The 15,269-nt window shown below is 39.6% G+C and overlaps 1 protein-coding gene across 1 annotated transcript in view; it reads right to left on the bottom strand.

Annotated features, from left to right (window-relative positions):
* CNTNAP2 (contactin associated protein 2) overlaps positions 1–15,269 on the bottom strand; it is a 1,162,694-nt gene that overhangs the window by 828,414 nt on the left and 319,011 nt on the right. The gene's annotated exons all lie outside the window — the stretch shown is intronic.

The raw sequence follows: 15,269 nt of genomic DNA, 5'->3' as shown, positions 1-15,269 counted from the left end.
ACAAAGGCTTTCTAGCCCTTGTAGCCCTGGAAGCAGCTCAGAGCAGACCAAGTGAAGCTTGCTGGTGGAATTTTTCCGGCCTCAGTAGCACTATTTCAGTCAGCCATCAGCCCATGTCATTAGTCAAAGCAGCAAAGCCACAAGGAAATGCAGTAACCAACAGTATGTTCTCGAAATAGCATTGCTACATGCATACAAGTGGGACGTTTCCAAAGTGATTAAAAAACAAAGGGAGAACTCTTTTTCCAATATGCTATTCTTTTCGGTATTTAAACATCTTCCTGAAGCAAAACTTGCCAGACATAGTGTCTTGGTGTTTATTGCCAAGTGTCTTGTCTTCACCCAAGACATTATTCCTTGCAAAGGAGTCTGTCTTTTTGTACAGGTGTCTCAATATTATACTCTGCAGCACTCTGTTTATTAAAAAGTCAGTTTGGGAGTTTCATTCTTAATCATTTCTTGCACAACAGTCCCAAATGGTTGGATATTACAGTGAAACTGGAGACAAGCAAAGTAAGTGTTTACCTATACTAAGACTGCTACTTGAAAGGACACATACATACGCTAATCTTTGGGAAAGAGTCATTCCTTAAATAGAAGGTTACCACTGCTTTTTAAAATTAAGCAGCTCTTTACTGATATTGAATTTGGGACTATGGTTATTCTGAGTAATCATCTGAGACGATCCCTGTTATGAAATCTTCTGTTATGTAATAGCGTTTGCACCGCGTAAGCATGTTATATAGCATAAAGCATGACAACATAATGAGACTAATTATGAAGTTCAATAATGTCTGTAATAAAGCAAGAAATAATGCCCATTCTTCTACTTTAAGGGAATTCAGAAAGTATGGTATGGATCACAGCATCTAAACCAAGGATGACAGGTATTAGATAAGACAAAATCACTGGAGACAAGGGAGTGGAAGCAGCTAGAAACTCTAGAACTAGCTCTTCATATTTCCTGGGACTTGTTAAGTACCTTCTCTTCTAGGAGACATTAGAGATATCTGGGGTCTGAGGACCCTTTACAGAAACGAGACATTAAATTTAAGATTGTCTCTGTGCTCCTTAGATGTTACTATCAATACACTATACTTTTATTTACAATATATTTTTTCACTATTTTCCCTATTTTATTGTATGTATAATTTATAATATTAAAATATAGGTGCATAAATATTTATTATACAATTTTATAATACCTTAACAAAGGAATCATCTACCGTTGCCATTGAGGGAAATGTAGAATGGCTAGCCTGCCACTTTCCATGCAAATGCAACTGAATATCACTGCAGCCATTTCTACATCCCTGGACTTCTCAGGAGAGAACTACATTTTCATATTGTATTTATAGAAAATACAGCACCTTTCCAGAATATACATAGATTACTTTAATATTTCCTTCTAGGCATTTTAAATGCTTTTGTTACTAATTAGCAGATAATTTAAGTAGAAACAATAAAATATAAAATGTCTTAATTGTTTTACCACTTGTTATTTCAATAAGCTAATGAAATATCTAATAAATAAAATCTAAGGCCAATAAAGTGATCTGACATATGTGCCTAACATGTCATCCAGCCTCTACCCCCAATAACTTGGTTTTGGATACAGCAGATCTTGGAAAGAGCAGCCAGTTTTGATGTTTGCCTTACTCAAAGTTCTTAGTTACAATGACAAGCAACAGCTATTACGAAAAGCGCGCATCCTTTTTCTCACTTCAATCAATTTTTTTCCAGTTTCAGACACTAGCTACACCTTGTACCTTAAGTTAAAAATACTACATTATACCTACACATCCGTTTGCCCAGATTACCATATCAGCTTTTAGCTTCGTCCCCTGGGAGCTCAGGCTGACCTGACTACACGGTACGATACACAGACCCTTTCTGTAACCACTGCCTTTTTGATAATACCACATCCTGTGGTAACATCACTGTGTTCCTATAGAAAACATGACTAATTTAGCTACAAATACACATTTTTTTCCCTGAAGAAAGAGGCATGATCTAGCATAACAGGTCATTTTGTTTCATTTGCAAGTGTTGTAAACAGAAATTTTTAAGTTGTCTGTTTTCTGCACTTATCTGGAAGACTACCACCAAGGCCTACCACCCTTTCTGTGAAATCGTATTGGAAATATCCCTATTCCCCCTCTTATCTCCACATTATCCAGTGACTCTTCTCCCATGAAAAGCATACTTTAAGATCATTAATCATTTAGTTCTTAAAGCACCGAATAAATATTTTATTAATAACTTAAAATGCTTTATACCTTGCTGTTGTATCAAGCATAACATGCTTACATTTTTTTTCCTTTCTGGTTAGACCGCCATAAGTCCTTTGAGACAGATACACATTTTCAGAGCTTGACGTAATGAAGACGCTACTCTAGCAGGATGATAGATGGTGCTGAACAAACTGTGCTACTGGAATGGACCAAAGCGACAAACTGTACAAAAAGCAAAGACCAAGACAAAAAGACTTAACATTTGTAGGTACATGTAGTGTTTTATCCTCAAATACATGGGATTTTTTCTTTCTAATAAAGGAAAAATACCTGTATTATCATTTAGCTTTCCCTAAGCACAGGAAGTACTCCAAAAACATAAAAGGTACAATTCTGCATGTGATACTCATACACGTGAGCAACCCTAATTCCTGAAGCAGGCCACAGGCAGTTGATGCAAATCGGGACATAACAGTGACTGCTCTAATCCACACAGATGGAAAATCCAGCAATAAATTTATTGAAGGATTGCAATTAGCAGCTCCTGACTCTAGTCACTTCTCATTTTAGACCCCACCATGGTGTATGAAGTGTACCCCCTGGCTCCTAACCTCTGGCAACGTGGTTAACATTACCAATGCCATTTTCTAAGACAAACGGCCATAATACGTAACCACGCTGATCACCCATCACCCACGTATCTCTTCCCCTTCTCACCACTGTGGTTGTCCACAGGATGTGATGACCCCGTTATAGAACAGGTAAACGCTGAAAGCACTACAAGACGATTTGCCCACAAAGCATTGTCACCAGGATGTGGTGACACCCGTCGTGGAACAGGGAAGTGTAACGGCCCATGAGACATTGCCTATAATGCCTAGCAGCTACGAGTCCCGGGGACTTGGACCAGAACTGCTGCTGGATGGCAAAACTTGCTATCCCCTGGGGGTCAGGGATGCCTCCACCATTGTCTTCTTCCTCCGAGGAAGACTCACTCATGGTCTTCTAGGTAAAGTCTGAGTTTAGATTAGTGTATCACATGCAGATTATTAAGAATTTGAATTGATGTGCAGAGGGTCCAGGTGACTAGAAGTCTAGGCAACTAAAAACTCTAGATAATAAGCTACACTAATTACTAGAAATTCTGTTTAACTGAAAGCTACGATAATCGCTAAAAATTCTGTGCAGCAATAAGCTACTATGCTAAGTGCTAGAAATTTTTGATAACAGTAAGCTACACTGATTATTAAAATTCTATGTAATAATAAATCTCTAACTATAACTACAACCCTGTGGCCAGTCCTCATTCTACCAAAGATCCCTAAAAGAACCTGCCTGTCCCTGTAGCGGCAGGTGACGTGGGGTGAGGATGAAAAGCAAATATCTAACATCATGCAGGATTCCACAAATTCAGTTAAACTCCTTACTACCTGTTTTCTGTTTTAAAATTGTTCATTTAAAAAAAAAGGTTGTATCTAGTTAAAATGAAAAATGTATCACTGTATCATCTCAAGAAGTAGCAAGAGACAAGCTTAGAGAGAAATGCGTAAGATTTTTAAATTACATTACTATCTGACTGATTAAATCCTAGATATGTCAGTAGTTACACCTTTGAGCAGCTATGTTAACTGAATACTAAAAAGAAATTTTAAAAAAAGCCAACCTGGTACTTATATTTTAAAGGGGGGGAAAAATGGAGATTATGATCGAGATGATCTAGAAATTTTACCCTCGATTTCTAGGAAAATAGTGGCAAGTATTCAAATGATTCTATAAGTTCCCAACAAACAAGGTGACATTTGTCAAGAACAAATCCTACTTTATGTATAAAGAATGTTTTTGTATGTATGACAGTATCTCTTTTGTCTTCCTTTCTAGAAGTAGTAGAAAAATGCTCTAGATCAAGACCTCAGTACAGCTTTGAGGACTCGTGTAATATTCTCATAGTAACCTGAGAAAACAGCAGGAGAAAGCAAGCAAAAAAGATTAGAGGTGTGTACATGCACCTCTGTACGTGTAGTTAGTATGGACATATATCCTAAACAGAGTTTAAGGGTCTCCCCTAAGTTAAGGGATATACAACATCATCACTGACCATAAGGCTAGTACAAAGATTGCTATTAAGCCCAGAGGTGATATAAAGCTGGCTTTAGCAAATAAATTGGAGGGAAATAATTTATTGTTATCAAACTGAAGAAATTATCTAAGAAACAAGACAGGTATAAGAGTTACACACATAAGCAGGAATAATCAGCTGCACTAACATAAGATGGGGAAGGACTGGTTAATGGCAGTTGGCCAGAAAGCAAAAGTGTCACAGGCTGAGTAGGAATTGGCACCTTCACCCTATCGGGGAAAAAAACCAAATCCAACTGGGATGTATGAATAGGAGGATTGTAGCCTTTTCGCTGCCCCTCAGAACTGGCAAGGCCTCAATGACGCTGCCATATCTTACTGTTGGCATCACGCCTCAAGGAAGAGGTGGAAATTGAGAAGAACAGTTCAGGACAGCGCGCTGAGAATGATGCAAGATGCAGAAAACATGGTCTGTGCGGGGTGACTGAAAGAGACTTGCTTAGCTCTGAAGAGGAGAGAAAGACAGTTACATCTTTCTTAAATCTTAAGGGACTGCTGGAATAGTTGTTATGTCCACTGCACCTACTATAAGTAGTTACTAGCTTCAATTGGGTTAAGGAAAATTCAGATAAGATCTGGGCAAAAAAGTTGAAGTGTAAGCAGTGATCTATTCCACTAGGGCAGGCAGCCTGGGAGGCTCTAGAGAACCCACCACAAAGGGTCTTCAACAACACCCCTGAGAAACAGCTGCCTACAAATAAGTAGGTCCTCCTTAGGGCAGGAGGATGGCCAGGATACCCCTTCCAGCCCTATGACTAATCCTGCTATCTGGCATGTATACAAATGACAACAAAAATAAAAAATGCTTCATAGAAAAAAGGCAACAGATTGAGGGAACCATTTAATTTTACTGAAACCAGTTCTACTTGCAAGTAAAATGGTTGAAGAAGCAATGGCATATATAACACTTTTTTAGTAGACATAACAGAGCAGGATGCAAAAGACCATGGCCAACACTGACATAAGCACCTTGATCTTCATGGTGTAATGGAGTAACCTGCTGGCTTCAGTCACATTTCAAGAGGCATCTTATCACACTTGCCATTACTTTCGACTCCTGCTGACAGTCTCGGCGGAAATGCGCAGGTCTGAGCGAGCTAGTTTCTTTGCCTTACCATGCTGGAGACCAGGGACATGCCAACACAAAGAAATTCACCTTGGCAAGTTTAGAGCAGCAGCAACCCTGTGCTTTTCTCTCGTTCACTAACAATTTAAAAGGAAAATAGGTTTCAGAACATTTTAGCCCTCGGGGTCTAAAATAGCCACACTTCTGTGAAACTGCCAGTACTTTTCATAAGGGGGGGGGGGGGGGGTGTAATAAACCAGGCAGGAGCTGAGCTGAACTGTTCCTGAACTCACGGTATTCAAAGTGAACTAATGGTAATTGAACTTTGCATTAAATTAGAGTCAGTACAGGAGAAGGAGACTCTCACACCAGCATTGTTCTCCCACCACCTCGCCTCCCAGATTCCTCTTTAAAACCCACGTCCATAGGTGGACATAATTTATGGCCAGCTAAAGTTGCTTTTTCTTTGATCAGCACTCCCAAGCCGCAGGGAAAAAATCCAATTTAGCTCTTCCTATTTATGTTAAATTGTCAGGAAAAAAACAATAATAGAGTTATATCTCTTCCTTGAATCAGCATCTTTGCTTCGGTTTGGATTAAAGTACCCAAATAACGCAAATGCTGGAAAGCAACATGAAAAAAAGAAAAAAAAAACCAAAGTAGTAAATGCTTCTACATAAACTCTGTAACACATACGAAACTCACCTGAAAGATACGAGGCTTAAAATCTGCTATGTATCTACAAAATGATAATTTCTGGAGGAAAAAAATAATCAAATACTAGAAAGCAAGACATTTCTGTTTGCAACTACAAGAACAGGCTGTCACTAACAGATTAATGAATAAGCTTTCTGTTTGCCACACAAGAGGTTGATTCTTCTTTGAATAATATTAATACTATGGAGAAAAGTAAATGACAAGAAGAGAGTTCCTTCTTATCACGGGGTAAGACAAAGTGAAATGCATTTGAATAGGAAATAAAATGAATACAACTCTTCCACTGTATAGACAGTGCCACAGAAAGCAACCTTCTTAGCAAGGGGCTCGCAAAGAAGTAAACCAAGAGCAAAATCAAAGCTTTGTGCTAGAAATCCATTATTTTTTCACTTTTATTCAGATTGTATGGTCCCTGTGGGGTAACTAACTGTCAAATAATAAATTAAACACAGAAAGGAGAGAAATATTTGTGAAGACATTTATCCCAACAAAGTAGGAATAATTAGGCAATTGAATGATAACCAAAGGCTTGATACTCCTGGATTCAGTTTCAGCGGGAATAGAAGACTCTTGGGCGGGGGTGTGAAAGGACCCAAGTATTTTCTGCTAGAGCTTTGCACGGAGCATCAGCGATTCTGAAAGTTCATAAATTTCAAGATGGCTTACTGTAGATTTTACTATCAGGTATGTGTTGAGAAAAAAAAAGGGCAAAGAAGAAAAAGAAGCAAAGCATCCCAAGATTATGAAATTTCAAGGGTGTATACAGTGACAAGTACGCACGTGTATGTACACGTACACATATGCTTACTATGAAAAGGATTTAGAAAGTCCTGGTGAATTTTGATAGACTGGTAGATATTACTAATATTAAGTCAAGGAATAATGGCGGGGGGATGATAAGATAGCTTTTCCTATGAACTTCTGTGTCAACACTTAAAATTCGTTTTAGAAAATTCAGTCAAAAAGTCCCTTTGCCTCTAAGCTTAAGTGGTCAAACCCATTTTCTGAAGGAAAAGTACTGCTGGCCGACTCTCCAAAATGACAAGGGGTTGTACTACAGTGTTTCTAATTGGGTCTACAGAGCAAGGAACACAAGAAAAGAAATGGTAGAGAGCACATGGAATAAATTTTGCAAGACAAAACACAATGCTGAGCAACAGCAAGATGATTCACCGGTAATCTGCCATTCCTACACATCTTACTCCAGTCTTCCTACCTATGGTTGCAGGCCAAGACACCAATCTCAGGTGAGTATCAGATCCACTTTCAGCAGCACTGCCAAACTGATTGGTCTCATTTGCTTCAGCTGAGTAAACTAAGGGTAGAGAAAATTTCCAGTAATGGACTGATGTGTATGGCATTTCTTAGCACACAGTGATTTTATTTTCCTTTCAACTGTTTGCATGTATGAACATGAACATCATATGGAATAGCAAGGAAACAGCTAAAGATTCTCTAATATCGAGGCGAAACAGCAGCCTGTTCTTGGCCAGGCTTAGAGTCTTGATCCTGCCTTTCAATTTCTCACTCTGTACCCAATTAGAATACAGTTTACATAAAATGAAAATTTGTTTTCAATTCTGTCACTAAGTTTTAGAGAAAAAGTTATTCTTGGAAGGAAAAGGAGTCATCAATGTTGGGGGCAAAAAAAAAGTTTTCTTAAACGTGCGCTCTTTCGAGGGAATTACCACTATATAGAGAAACTTTGCGTTTTCAATTCTTACCGATCTAGTTTTTCCAAACAGTAATGGAGGAGAGACAACCATTTTGCCCAGTCTACAATAAAGGAATCATAACTGTATCAATGTGTGTAATATTACATTTCAATTGGCTACAAGACCAGGTTAAAGCTGCTTTCTCTGTACACATCTATTATTATTTTCTTAAAATGAATTCCTATGGTAGAATGATACTAGGGCAGTGTCATTCTATGCTTTAAGTACCAGTGTAAGTCCCCAAAATCCACATTGGATGAGATTATTCTGCTGAGTTCGTGTTTGTCATGGTTCGTGTTTACATTAAAGAGCTTTAGATAACTTTAATTAAATACTGTAATACAGAAAGATATTAGTGCCATGATGCATTCATATTAACTAAGGAATTAACTCTGCCCTGGTACCACGTGGTATTAGCTGCTTTTGCTGCCACGACTGCTGCTCAGTATTTACTATTCTCTGCATACGTTGCTATCGTTGGCACCATGTGACTCAGGAAATTGAAGTGAAGACTTCTGCCAAATTTGTCCTCTTGAACACTGGAGTAGCAGCCCACCTGCAGCCCCCGCCTCCCAGGCAGTCTGACACACAAAAGGACATCACAACCCTGGTGAATCACATCACTTGAACAAGAAAGTTACAAAGTAAATGAAATGTCAGAGAGGTAAGGCTATTGATTGAAATTTAGTACAAATGATAGACTACTAATTAATAACTACAGCTGCCTGGGAAGCACCAACACTGCCTTTCCATGTAGATTTAGTCTTCTCATTCACTTCAGTTTTATACTATGTTTGATGTGAGCTTAATTTCCCCACCACCACCACGAGGCCAGGGGAGCCTGCCTTACTGCATTAGGGAATGCCAGGCCTTCATCGAACACCCACAGCCCTTGTGGTGTTATGACTTTCAGTGTCCGGAAATAGTATTTGAGCTTGCAACACTAATAATTTAAAAAAAACACAAACCACCACCCATTTCAAGTCTTAATTCTTCTTTTAAAAGAAGAGGGATGGATGCAGTTGAAGTGCAAGAAGGTTTCCTAGGCTAAATGTGTGCCCACAGAAAAAAACCACCAAAGAAAAAACCCACAAAAATCAAACCACCCTGCACTGTACGTTATTAATAGAGTACCCAAACAGAAAATAAGAAAATATGAACACTATTTTAAAACATTGAAGTAGCTTTAAAATACTTTTTTTAAAAAAAAAAGAAATTTTTCTCAAAATAATAATAGTTTTCCATTTCATTTAACTATAAGAAATACAGATTCTCCATAAAATATCGTGTATTACAATATTTACAACCTGTGTTTCCCAGATTTTTTTCATCAATTCTAAGATTAGATAGCTATTAAGCATGACCTTTCTCTTCAGCATTCTTGTCTTATCTGGCATTGCAGGCAGGGAAGTAAAGTTATCTCAGTGTTTATAAGAACAAACTGTAGCAAAACATTTTAAAAAATCTTTTGCTAGGTCTGAGAAAGGAACCAGGGAGAGTTTTTAGAAACACACTCTCAAACCAGTCTGACACGGCCAGAGGGCAGACTCAGGAACAGGAGAGCGGAGACGCTCTGCTGCGCACACGGCACACAGCTATCCTGCCAGGAGTTACAAAATACGGGACACCGTACCAACAGTGACATGGTAAGAAAGAAATGAGCTTTCGCCTCCAGCCCCGTTAATATAACTAAGACCCTGTGTCGCAAAATTAGACAACATGACACATTCCTTAATACTGCTGGCGCTGCTTTGATATCATCACTGGCCTTAAATGTTAAAAGATAAGTCTCCTTAAGAACTGATGATGTAGATTACACATGAGTTTTCTACCACCACCACCCCGAGAAAAGAAGAAAGTTTCTCTCCAAGACAAAAAAAAGACACTTGAGCCAAATCAAGAGCAATGCCAACCTGACAAACCAGCAGCACCAAGCACCTATCCCAGAACCCTGCTACTCTGGAAGGGCAACAGAGCTGCAAACACTTAACATTCATGAGGAAGAGAGAAAAAAAAATCCCTTCTCTTGAACACTTCCCACATGCACTTGCTGTCACATCAGTACCATGACAGTGACATGAGGAGTTGTATCTTTGAGAGGAAAATTTTTAGGAAAACTTGAGTGACTTAACCCAAATACCACTAACATTGCATCACTTTGCATTATACTTGGTTAGAAATAACTGATTCTTTTTTAAGTCTCCTTTTTAATTAGGTAGTTACAGATATTTTAATTTGGCAGGTGTTAATGAGCCTCTGTTCTTCTGCAAATGCATCACTACAGAGGATAATGCAAAGACAGGCCTTAGGTATGAGAACCACAACTTCATTTTTGTCTCATAAAGCCATCAGTCCTCAAGCTAAGGTAAGCAAGTGCCATAAATCAAAGCTACTGATGCACTGTGGTGGTGCATTCCTCCCTGCTCTACCATCTCAGGGATTCCAGCTAGGCCCTGGCCTTTGTGTAATGAGTTGGGCTGTTAAACATCCCTTAACCGTACCAGAACTCTTACATGGCTAAGGTGGGGAACAGCACTGACTGTCCCGAGCACTCCTGTTAGCTGACGGAGGCAGGCAATGAGAGCTACAATAACGGAATAATCAGTCACCCCCCAAGAGCCCTGGGACATTCCTTACCTGGATCATAGCTCGAGTGGAACGCCACCATTGTTACTGAAACTCCATCATTTTTGCTAATGGCTAAAGCCAATCATCTCACAAACCGATAAACAGCGGTCCCAAGTGAGACCCTTGTTGCCCTCCTGGACCACCGTGGCCTGCGACCAGCATCTCCCTCCGAGTAGGACGCCTCTCAGTTTCGCAAACTCTCCAGTTTGTGAATTTTGGAGGACGGCGCCTAGCCAGCGACGGAACCTGGGCTAAAACCCTCTGCTCCTCAAGGTTCAACCACAGCCCGCTGAGAAATGCTGAAACATTTGCAGTGAGTATTTTCACGGGACCCAAGGGGAATTTTTAACAGGTACCTTTGTATATAAATGCGCCTGTGTGAATCCATCTGTAATCGAGTTATTGTGGCGATTACCTCGCTTCGTAAATGTTCAACTAATCCATGAATAAGCATTGCTACAATCTTGTGATCTACCTCAAACCGTGAACGAACCTAAAATTGCTGCTAAATACACACAACCCTTTAGATAAAACCCGTTGACCAAGTCTGGGACTAGGATGGGACCTAGCCACACCTAGACTCCTCTCTGAGCAGGAGTTTAGAAAGCAAGTGGGTCTACTCTGAACCTTGTGACTCAACGGGAGGGCCTCCCTACTCTTTGTATTCCTTTCACTAGACATAAACCATAGCCCAAGTCTGGGACTAGGATTGGACCTAGCCACATCCAAACTCCTCTTTGAGAAGTTTAGAAATCAAGGGGGTCTACTCTGAACCTGGTGACTCAACAGGATGATTTCTTTGTTCCTTGAACCCTCTCTTTGCCTTTAGACATGATCCATTGATCAAGTCCGAGACTAAGTCTGGATTCAGCTGCACCCAAACTCCTCTTTGAGCAGTTTTGAAAGCAAGGGAGTCCATTCTAAACCTCGTTACTCAACAGGAAGGTCTTCCCTACTCTTTACGCCTTTTGTTTCTCCGCTCTCTCTGCATAAATCATTCAGATGCAATTCTATTTTCCTTTGTATGTTTTAGTGAGTAGTAGAGTGAACCTTGCCATCAAATTTTGTTAAGTCGCATTTTTAGAAATGCCTATTAAAATTGCTTTTGACAATATCCTTGACAGTGATTCTTTAAGTGGCCTAATCCACTCATTTGCAGCGTGCACATATAATCCAAATAAGCCTCTTTGTATTACCAGCTGTCATCATGGGCTGCTGGGCAACTACTGTACCTGCATTTGTATGTGTCTCATTTAATGAGGCTTCATTTAACCTGATAGAAAAGATAACAATCTAAGGGTTAATTTTAAAATTATTCTTCCTTTGTAAGCATCTTTTCCAAGTAATTTAGCTCAATGTTATAAACATTACACTTTTCTGACTAAAAGGAGTTACTAGAGCTAAAAAATTCTCTATAGAAGTTGACCATACGTAATTCCAGTAGCACTTGAGGGTTTTTTTTTTTACCCAGAGAAAGTGGTTTTGATTAATACAGTATTTGCAAAAAAATTTTTTTAAGTAGTCTTAATTTTTCCAAATTATTTTTTAAAATAAATTGTTGACTGCATTGTTGAGGCACAAACAGCTATATGGAACAAGCAGTGACTTCAGTAAATGAACACCAACGTGTTACAGCCGTGTGTTTGCTAGGAAACAGCTCACAAAAGGAGCATCCCACCCAGTATGTCAGCTGCACCTTCTTTTCCACCACAGTCCTTTCTCAGACACATTCACAAACCTTCATGCAAGACAAGGAGAGAGCGCGTACAAAGAGGAAAAAGATGATACATAATATTGGTTTATTATCAGTAAAGTACCTCCATTCCCATGCCCAGGTTAAATTTTTTTTGTAAACTTCTGAGCACTTTCTGTGAGAAAACAGGGTATTTCATAAGAACAAATATGGACACAAGAAAAGCTTTGTTATATATGTTACCTGTCAAAGAAAAAAATAAATGTTAAGGGAAACAAATTTTTTTTTAAACTCTTGCTAGTGTTTCATCCAGATTCCATTGCTAGTCCTTACAGTTAAACACAATCAAACCCCTATGGCAAACAGTAAACTACAATTCCTCTTAACAAGGCCACAATTGCAGCGCCTTCCGCACAGCCCTCCCCAAAGCGGGCTGCGCCAGGGCCGTCACCGGTTCTGCTGCAGTCCTACAGGCACCTTACAGCCAGCTCCACCTACCAGTTATGGGCAGTTTCAATGCTCTCTGACACAAGTAACACTTCATAACTGTTCATTTATGTGACATTTTCATCAGCTTTTGGCAATGTTATTAGCACATGTTGGATTTTAGGCTTTTTTAAGGTTATAATGCCAGCGTGACACATTTCTAGGTTAAATCTTGCTTATAGAGCTTAACTCAAAGTGCACTTATTTAAGAATAAAGATGACAACGATGAGATCTGACATCTAATATTTAAGTAGCTAGCAACTAAGAGAATCAGGCTTATCTGTAATGATATTCATTTTGAGATACCATGAGTTTTCAAGTCTTCTACAAGAACGGGTTATGTTTTAGCCGGTAACTAAGCCCTTCTCATCAGGGTGAGGCAGTGCAAACAGACAGAAAAGAAGTAATTCATCACTGTTGTTTCTTTCCCTCTGTCCTTTCAGTCAATTGATTTTGTGCATCTGCATCAGCTTTGAATTTTGGGGGAAAGAAATGAATAGGAGGTTATAAATTACAGAAACATTAAAAAAAACGGGGGGGGGGGGGGGGCGGGCATAACAGCACTAAGCTCCTCTTTCTTTTTTGCTGCACAAGGAAGCAAACCAACAAGATTTGCTTATGCAGCTAGCAGATTTCCCTGCACTTGCGACCTGGCCTCATGCCATCCTGTCCAGGGGAAGATGAAAGGAGCTGACCTGAGCAGAGATGCTTGCCTCTGAGGAGCAGCACAAAAATCACTTCTTTTAAGCACCTGCCAGCATAGAAAGGCGCAGTCACCAGCTGGGTGTTATGATGTACAAGTACACAATGTTTGCATTCACAAGCTATATCTAGCAGCTCAGCTCTTCAGTTGACGGATTGCCTGCCTGAGAAATTAAGAGACTCACCTTCATTGTGGCTGGCAGATTTCTTTAGCTCCAAAGGACATTTAGAAGTTATGCAGGTATGTCTGTTATTCACGGGGAGCTCCATGTAGCAGTCTCTCAGATGTGCACCACTGGTCCATTAGAAAACAACGCTCAAAACCAAAAATGCACAGCTATAACATGCAGAGCAAAGCGACTTGAAGTCATCAAGGTCTATGATCTGACCAGTGTATCAGGTCACAGGACATCACTTCATTCTTGTAATTCCACTAAAAAGACAGAGTTTGTTCCCTGTGCCACGCAAACTCTGCGTGTGTGTGACCAGTAAAGCCAGTAGTGGTCTAGTCTCAGGGACAAATTATTACCATCCAACTGAAAGCTCAGTTGAACAATAATAGTATTACACAACAGCTCAAAATTAAATTATTGGTGAAATACAGATCTTAATAAGAGTGTTACAAAATGCTGTTAGGGTTGAAAGAAAAAACCTTTTAGGTACTGGCAAGAATCTTTTCTTAGTCCAAAGTTTTAACTGCCTAATAGTTTGCATTATCTAATACAGAAAGCCTTCTTTAATAATACAGTTAAAATACTAACAAGTATTTGTCCCTTTCTCTGGTGTAAGCTCACCCTACCATTAACCATCTAGGTCCCAAGATGAAAAGTGCCAGTTTTCCTCAGGAAGGACAGGTTTATAAGTTATCACTGTCCTGGGGGCCTTGCCAGGAAGAGTTAGATAGTGGTGATGGGCCATCCTTCCTCCTCAGACTCAGGTCCTTTCTGGGCTGTTTTATTTAACTTTTTTTTTTCCAGCACAGCGTGGTTCCTTCTCCTCACTCCCCCAGGTAAAGGCTGAAGGTTGCCCAGCAGCCGCCTCCGAGCTCAGTTAACAAAAGACTGACATTTTTTTATGCAGTGACTATCAGAAATTGTCAGACCTTCGCTGCCTTTGGGATTCACAAGTTTTCTAGGTCGTCTGTTAGGGAGCAGGAGCTGGATGCTTTTCAGAGCTCCAAAGCCTATGCTTTTCTTTAACCTATTACACCAACCAAGCTGTGAGGGGTTCCCACAGCTCAAATCCAAACCTTCCAGATGAAAACGGATAGGTTCACTCGCCACAAAAATTTGGCTTTGACAAAGGTTTCTGTCAGCTCTAATTAAAAGTAATAATTGTACAAGAGCACTGCTGGGGCTGTAAGATGATGTGAGCCTCAGTCTGTGCTATATTCAGAAGATGTTACCTACAGTTGTTCAATGACCCTTCAGGTTCTTGAGTACTGATTGAGTAGCAAGCTGTTTCCTGAGCAAAGGCTTAGTACAACATGTCTCTTCCAATACACAAGTGTCTAAAACCTGTTACGTCTCTAATAAAAGCAGTGTCATGAGACCTGGTAGGATCACAGCACAAGACAGCAACCTTTTTGGGTTGTAGCTTTTTAGTGTTCTCCTGCTGCCGTGAAGAACTTTCCTTACCAGTGACCACAAAAGCGAAAAACAAACCTTACAAGCAAGCCTGGCCCATCTCCTTTATGGACCAGCTTTCTTGAAAGATATTTCAATCTATTTTATACTCTCTACTTTCCCAAAGAGTCAAAATTGGAGTATGAGATATGTTCCCTTGTTATCTTTATTCCAACAATCAGAAACACTACAAGATTAAAAAAAAAAGGATGACAAAACCAACAACCCAGAGTGAGGATTTTATGTAATTTTATTCTTCCGAGTTG

This window comes from Gavia stellata, chromosome 6, assembly GCF_030936135.1.
Source record: "Gavia stellata isolate bGavSte3 chromosome 6, bGavSte3.hap2, whole genome shotgun sequence".
NCBI lineage: Eukaryota > Metazoa > Chordata > Aves > Gaviiformes > Gaviidae > Gavia > Gavia stellata.
Note: the sequence above shows the minus strand (reverse complement) of the source record. Positions and strands in the feature narration are given on the sequence as shown.